The sequence below is a fragment of the Mytilus galloprovincialis genome, chromosome 3, assembly GCF_965363235.1.
Source record: "Mytilus galloprovincialis chromosome 3, xbMytGall1.hap1.1, whole genome shotgun sequence".
Classification (NCBI taxonomy): domain Eukaryota; kingdom Metazoa; phylum Mollusca; class Bivalvia; order Mytilida; family Mytilidae; genus Mytilus; species Mytilus galloprovincialis.
In genome coordinates, this window is record NC_134840.1 from 11,163,679 (window position 1) to 11,172,050 (window position 8,372).

The 8,372-nt window shown below is 31.5% G+C and overlaps 1 long non-coding RNA gene across 1 annotated transcript; it reads left to right on the forward strand.

The window, feature by feature from the left end:
* Positions 1 to 1,468: 1,468 nt before the first annotated feature.
* On the forward strand, positions 1,469 to 6,376 carry LOC143066313 (uncharacterized). The gene is made up of 2 exons (XR_012975545.1): positions 1,469 to 1,672; positions 5,760 to 6,376. It is a non-coding gene; the product is annotated as an uncharacterized LOC143066313 (long non-coding RNA).
* The last annotated feature ends 1,996 nt before the right edge of the window (positions 6,377 to 8,372 follow it).

Here is an 8,372-nt window from a genome sequence, read left to right on the forward strand (position 1 = left end):
GTTCAATTCTGTTTGATATAAATCAAGATATAAAAGAATGATTTATAATTTTGTATCTCGTATGTCAACGCTCGGAAGATCGAATATTGACACACTACACTTGACTGAATAAAATTGTACAGAATCTGACGAAACAGTGAATTTCAAGGATTCGAAGAAAAGTTTTAAAAAAAGGAGTTACACGACGAGGAAGTAGAATAGTCACAACACCCATCTCATTGCCGAGTAAGATTTACAAGTTTCCGAAATAAAGTATAACACATAAATAATCTTATTTCTATGTGATTTCTTATTTCTGTCTATACAATTATATCATACACAATTTGTGGGTTTTTACAATAAGAGACATTCTTCGTTTATCGTAAAAGTCTCCTGCTGACTTCCTAACAATGTCAACTACTATAGGAGTGTTGATAAAAAAGGTAGGTGAAAGATACAACTCATAGGTCGAGAACAAACTGATAATTCCAAGGCAGGAAACAAAAAAACGATGAAACGACCAGACGTTTGAGAAAAATATTTATAAATATTCAGTTATTCTTAACTGAAACGTAAATCCAACTCAACTGATTGATTTTGAATAGGATCACGAATATACATATTTTTGTAACTTTTCAACTACTGGAACTGGAGTTCAAAGTCCATGGTTGGGGTTCGGGGCTTTACAAGGTGACTCCTGTCCAATATTTGGTCCTATTTAACAATCTAAATAGTTATCTATTTTTACAATTGCGTATTAATAAATCGAAGGAAAAAATAGACTAGAAATCAAAAATAGAAAAATCTTCTTATCAGCAAAGACGTCGAATGACTCAGTCAATGTGTAAATACTTTATGGTGTTACTTTAGTTTGAAGGGCAAATTGATAGTGTCATCTGAGGACCTCACTGGTCATGTGACCCAGACACAATCCTTATACGCTCAGATCATATGATAGGTAAATAAAAATATGATCTTTATATTATATTTTTAGGGAAAATCATTGTTATTTAATTAAGCCTAGTCTAAACTTTGATATGTATAAAAATGTTGTTTTTTTTTTTAAATAATACACATCTTTTTATCCTATAAAAGCCATATATATATACCTTTACCATAGCATACATTCACTACTAAAAATAAACGAACAATCACATGCATTTACAAATGTTTAAATTATTTCCAAATGTTTTGCATGAAATATAAGCCTTATACGTTTCTAAAATCAAAGCATTGACAGTATAGTAGAATAGTTTTAAAAATAATGAAGCAGATGTTATCAAATATTTTCTTTTCTTAACACTACAAAATAATGAGATCATTGAAGTCGATACATTTTATTTTAAACATTCTTAAATATTTCCTGATTCTACAGCATTGATTCCACTAGATCAGTATTTACTTGTTTCAAAATGCATGACAAAATTAATGGAAGATGGAATATGTTTGTCTAATATTGAATCAGGAATCGGATACGGGTAATATCCGCACAGTTCTAATAAGTCTATTGGTTATCAATAGGTGGAATGCATTATCCCTATTTGTTGGAGAGAGGTATTCGTTGTTTGCTCACATGGATTAAATGGGCGAATCCATCTATATAAAGACATTGCATCAGATCATATCTTAAATATCTGTGGTAAAGTGACATTCACCTAAAGGGTAGGACGTTATCAAAGTGTATATAGTCATGGTGAGTAGATTGGCTATTTTAAATTAAACGAAAAGTAGTTCATTAAAGAATCAACAGACAACCTATGATTTTAAAATTTATTTTAAATGAAATTAAAAAAAGAAGAAAGAAAAAATACGATGTTTTCTATTCATTGTAAATTTATATGTTTCTTTTAAATTCTTCTCTCGAGATCAGTCAAAATACATTTCTTTACATATATTATAATTATTACGAAGTTTTAAAGATAATTTGTTTTTTACAAATCATCTGCACACAGAATCCTTGTAAGAGAACCAATGTCCAGAGATTGTCTCTTGAGACCACTGCAAACATATTTAGAATGTAAATGTCATGGTCATATGTTATAACTCACACGGGCAAATATGACACGTTAAATTACTTTATATAGCAAACTGATTTTGTTACACTGCAATTACATTCTTTTTGAGAGAGAGAGAGAAAAAGAGAGAAAAAAAAAACATTTGCTAGAATATGGGAAATAATCGTCCCTCAATTTAACGTTGAATGAACGTAACAGATATTAAAAACAAATTTATTTTTACCTGCGTCTAAGACTTACTGTTTTATCTTAAATGTTGTAACTGAAGAGGAGAAAGATTTAAGTATTAAAGTTGTTGAACAGTACAAAGTGTATAATTCTCAGTTAAACTATAAAAATCTTGTTTAAACAAATAAGACAAATAAAAAGAACAAGTCATCATGTTCTAGTGAGTGTATGGCTTAACATTAAAAAAAAAGATCACAAGCAGTGGCGGATCAAGAAATTTTCATAAAGAGAGGACCTGCTCCAGGCATGCTAAAGTGATTTCCTAAATAACTATTGTTTCCTGCATTCTTTTAAATTGTAATCTCTGTCCTGTCTTTTTATTTTTCAATCTATTCGGTCCTCTCTTTTTATTTTTCAATCTATTCGGTCCAGTCTTTTTGTCGGATCCTACATTCCGTCGTCGTCGGCGGCGTCCACAAATATTCACTCTGTGGTTAAAGTTTTTGAAATTTTAATAAATTTCTTAAACTAGCCTGGATTTCTTCCAATCTTTGACATAAGCTTGTTTATGATCATATGATAGTATTCAGAAGTAAATTTTGTAAAAATAACATTCCTGTTTTTCCGTATTTTACTTATAAATGGACTTAGTTTTTCTGCCAGGAAACAATACATTCCCTCTGTGGTTAAAGTTTTAAAAAAAATTGAAATTTCTTAAACCTATCCTGGGGCCGGTTTCACGAAGCTATCATAAGACATGTCATATCTGTCTTATGATCCTCTTATGACTATCCTAGGACATATCTCAGACCTCGTCTCGAAGTTGTCTTAGGATCATCTTAGCTAAGACATCATAAACCTGTCGCAAGTTCTTTAAATTTTCAAATATAAATATGATCTACGGAAAAAAATCATGTCAATGTAGTATGTCTTTATAATACCATAAATTATTCTAAACGTATTGATTTATATAATGACATAATTTGCAAAATAAATATAAAAAAATAAAAGTAATTTATAAATAAATTATCTTTAAACAATACATCAATATAAATATGAAATTTTCAATGCAAAATTAAGAAAAAAGAATATAAAATTATGACATTGTTTTGGTACAAGTGAGTTGAATTCAATTTCGACTTTATTGGTTATAAAAGGTTAAGAGATAAAATCGTGCAATTTTTATATCAATACATCGAATTTTCATTGTTGACAAATCCTGATAATCCGTCAATGTATATATGTTTTAAGCAGGAACAGGAGAATAGATAATTAGATAATAATAAGCAAATTAATATAAAAAATGAGTGTAATTTATATAAATAAACGTATAACTATTCTAAGACCATCATAAGACACCTCTCGCGTTGTCCTAACTTTATGACCAACTTTAAGAGATGTCCTAATTTAGGACCGCTTTGTGAAACCCACTTAGGACTAATATATGTCGTAAGACCATCCTAAGACAGCTTCGTGAAACTGGGCCCTGGATTTCTACCAAACTTGGACAGAAGCTTGTTTATGATAAAAAGCTAGGATTTCTACCAAACATGGACAGAAGCTTGTTTATGAGTAAAAGCTACTGTGAGGATTTCTACCAAACTTGGACAGAAGCTTGCTTATGATTAAAAAGCTAGTATCTAGAAGAAAATTTTGTTCAAATTTTGTACCCGTTTATTCGTATTTTACTTATAAATGGACTTCGTTTTTCTTCCAGTTAACATTACATGCAGTCTGCAGTTAAAGTTTTTAAAACATTTATTAGACTCATAAAATATCCTGTATTTTTACCAAACATGGACAAAAGCTTCTTACAATCAAAAGATAGTATCAGGAGGAATATTTTTATTATTTTGTTTCGTCGTTTATGTTGAGCCTGCGATTAACAGCAAAAGAAGGCGAGACACTGGGTTCCGCGAAACCCTTATAAATTCTTTATTAGACGATCCTGACCTTTTTTACATAAATTGCCATCTACCGTTTTTGCAAAGTGTCTCGTCCCATCTTATATTTAACTCAAAACTCCTGTCCCACCTTTTTTCAAATTTTCACCCAGCCACCACCCTCCCCCTTTTTTTCTCTTTCCTAAAATTCAAATGGTAACTCCCTTAATTGCAATTCTTTACATAGATAAAGAAAAGAAATGAAAAAAGAAGATTTTATATGATCTGCTAAAGAGAAAAATATCAAAAAGACCAAACTAGCACAGAGAGTGGACACTTTTAGGTCTCTGCCTTGCCTTCTACTACGAGTTAAACTCAAACTTATAGGAAACTACAAAGAGCAATTGTATTAATAAAATCACTTATTATCTATATTAATCGCCAGGGCTACTATGCAATTTATTTAAAGGGCATAAGCATATACCTTCATACAATAGTTATTCTAATGTTATAATCCCAAACAGTCTTGTTGCTTTTCAAAAATATAAATGACTGTTAAAAGACAAGCGATTTGTTCACTATTCATACTATATAAAAAGGAGGATGTTAAGGAATCCCCCCCCCCCCCCAAAAAAAAAAAAACATAAGTCGATTAGACTAACAGCTCCATGTCCAAAAGAATAAAGTCGAACAGTCACACAAAAGTCCACAATCATTGCACCTTGATAAATAAAGGGAGACGGTCAATGGAATAAAATATTAAAAATTTGAGAAAAAATGATTAATTATATACTATTTTTCTCCAAAAGTTACACTCACGGGTAGATTCTATCTGCAATGTAGCATATATTTTTTTCATTGGAAATAAGTAATTACTTGTCAATTTGTTTTGTGTCTTTATTTTCAACTGAAGTAAGATTGAATTACTAAAAAGAGACTTTTCTTTACACTATTCAGGTAACCACATTTCTACCTGATAAATGTTAAATATTTAACACTGAAGGTATAAATTCACAACAATTTTGTGTTTTGCAACAAGATATGAAACATGGTTTACCTCTTATATCTGAAGTGAATTGTAAACATTGTTCTCACGAGTCGAACACGCCGCGTGGTTTTTGGAAGGATGGGCTGTTTAGTTGTTACTGGAATTCTTATCATATTTACAATTCTTGTCTGTAAATTGTCTCATATTTTGTCATCAGTAGAACACGTGATACTAAATAAACACTTACGAGTGGACATTAAACTCCATTATGGTAAAATAAGTAATTAATCGAACAAATCGTACTTATTAGAATCGTCTCTATTTGTTTTATGATTTGGATAGCATTTCAGATTGTGAATAATTATGTATTGATACTATAATAAAGCTAAGTCGACATCCGTTTTGCAATTCTGTTTGTTTAATTAGCCATTGTCCAAAAGACATCTCAGAAGAGACTTCCGTTACTGAGAAATTAAAGCTAAACAAGGTGTCTACAGACATAATGAAATTTCCTATCGTAAAAGCCTTTATAATCTTTCGCTTTTAACACGTAGGCAGACTTTGCTTTCTGATTATTCAATGTTTTTTTATTGGGTACGCATACTTAAAAAACGTATAAGTGAAATAGCAAGTATACGCCTGGAATAAACTCGGTTTTTATAAACTTTTTAGACTCTTAAACTTTATAGACCTTTATTTATATTTTATTTTCTTATTTCATTTCAGTTAAAAGTACCGTGTTTAGAGTTATGGACTATTTTATTTTTGGCAGTAATAGTGACATTTGTGTCGAGTCATCCTACACGCTCGTCATTTAAAGAAACACCAGGACAAGGCATGCAATCCAATAGTCAATCATCAGAACAAGCACTTTTACAAAGAAATGAACAAGTTTTTTCAACAAGAATGAAAAGATCTGTGTTTAGTAAAATAAAAACTACAAGATGTCTAGTGGACGAGACTTATAACGCTGTATGTTACTTTTGTGGAAGATTTTATGATAGTCTTGATTTATATGACCAGTGTTGTAAGGCCGAGGACGATGTTTTAGAGCAGTTTTGTATACAAGTGTATAGCTGATGATAACAAAGGCACGTAATTTGTAATTCAGAGAAAAAAACCATATCAGATTAAACCAAAGAATATTTCTCAAGAATCTCACTGGAATGCATTTTTATTTCGAATGAATGTAATTAACGTGTGTATTATTGAATGAGTGGAAGAAAGCCAAGAATGTCTTTTTGATTTTCAGGAACAACTTTATTTTATTTTTTTTAGAATTGTTATCTCATATTTGTATTTTTGTTGAAATAAATCCAATATTTTTGTCCAAATCAATGAAACACTACATTTTCGATATTTGTTTTCATATTTCTGTATAAGTACAGAATACAAAATACAAAAAAAGCATTAAATACAGTGAATTTAAACTTGCTTCAGTGACTGTAAATACTTCAGTGACTGTGAATACTTCAGTGACTGTGAATACTCTTTGATAGGTACTATGTGGCTTTTGTATCTGTATTAAATTGTACTATAGTTGCCAATGAATCAAGCCCATTCCAAGTGATCTTTATTGTACTATAGTTGCCAATGAATCAAGCCCATTCCAAGTGATCTTTATTGTACTATAGTTGCCAATGAATCAAGCCCATTCCAAGTGATCTTTATTGTACTATAGTTGCCAATGAATCAAGCCCATTCCAAGTGATCTTTATTGTACTATAGTTGCCAATGAATCAAGCCCATTCCAAGTGATCTTTATTGTACTATAGTTGCCAATGAATCAATCCCATTCCAAGTCAGTGATCTCTACAGTTGTGCTGTTTCATCCTGTCCAAGGTTATAGGGTTTGTTTAACCCACGCCACAATATTTATGTACCCGTTCAAAGTAAGGAACCTGGTGAAGGTATACATAATCTATATTTCAAGAGGATATTCCCATTAGTTAAAACTTATCTTCCTGGGATATCTCAAAATAATAATAACGTATTCAGTGATTGTCGTTGGTTGTTGTCTGTCATATTTGTTTCTCGACGTTAATATCGCCAAGAATACATTCAGATGAGTTTGGGTGTCCATCTGATATCTCGACGTTAATATCGCCAAGAATACAATCAGAGCAGTTTGAATGTCCATCTGGTATCTCGACGTTAATATCGCCAAGAATACATTCAGATGAGTTTGGGTGTCCATCTGATATCTCGACGTTAAAATCGCCAAGAATACAATCCGATGAGTTTGAATGTCAATCTGGTATTTTTCGCCATTCTTTTTGAAAAATGTATCCCAAATAATGTGTCCTCGATGATGGTTTGGACTTGTATATGTCTCATCGATGATGTCTGAAACAAAAGTATTTCGTAACCAATATCTAAAGGGCACTCGAATTCATGTTCGCCGATTTGACCCAAGTTCTCATATTTCATTTATAACATACTAAAACGAATTACCAAGTGTAAAAAGGCAACAATTAGCAATGAACGGGCTCTCTTAGATGTATCAACACGTCCTACATATGTATAACAGATAGCGAACACGTGCAATACCATTATTCTAGTAAGATCTCATTTATTTCATGTTGAAAGAAAACAAAATGTGGGAATAATCGTAATACCTGTATAAGAGTGATTTTTTGTTGGCCGGATCAGCAACAACATGATATTCCTGTTGACCTTCCTAGCTTGTTTCGCTTTAAATGTCGATATTCTTTTCTTTTCGATGAATGAGCCACATAGTGAAAACATGCACACCCATCTTCTTTTGAGGTCCAACCTCGACTTCGTAACTACATGTAATTCCCCTTTAATAACTCACATTGAAAAAGGAGACAAAAAAAATAGAGCAATACCTAACTATGGGTATTCAGCTCAGCAAGATGGCCCTACATTCAAAATTAGTTTTTTTCACATTTTTTCGGTATTTTTTTGTAATATTGTACATAATCGATGGTGAGTATCATGAACAAAGTTATACTAATATTAATAAACATATCGTTTGCAAATTGAACACAGGAAGAAATAAAAATATCATGACATCATAAAAAGAAATTTCCGGCCATCTCCGAATGAAATGCAGTCAGGATTCTACTTCGTCAAAATTATCTCACCATAACGCCAGTTTATTTTCACAATCGTAGAAATGGAAGCCATTGTAAGGATGACGCGCTGTAAATTTTGCTCTCGGAAACCGATAAATGTATCCACATTGCACCGTTACGATCCTTATATGTCAGTTGTATTTTAAAAGACAAATGTATCAACTAGCTAATGAGCATCAGTTAATGATCTTGTCTGCATTGATTCAACTTAAAACTATTGTCTGATCGGTTATCAAGT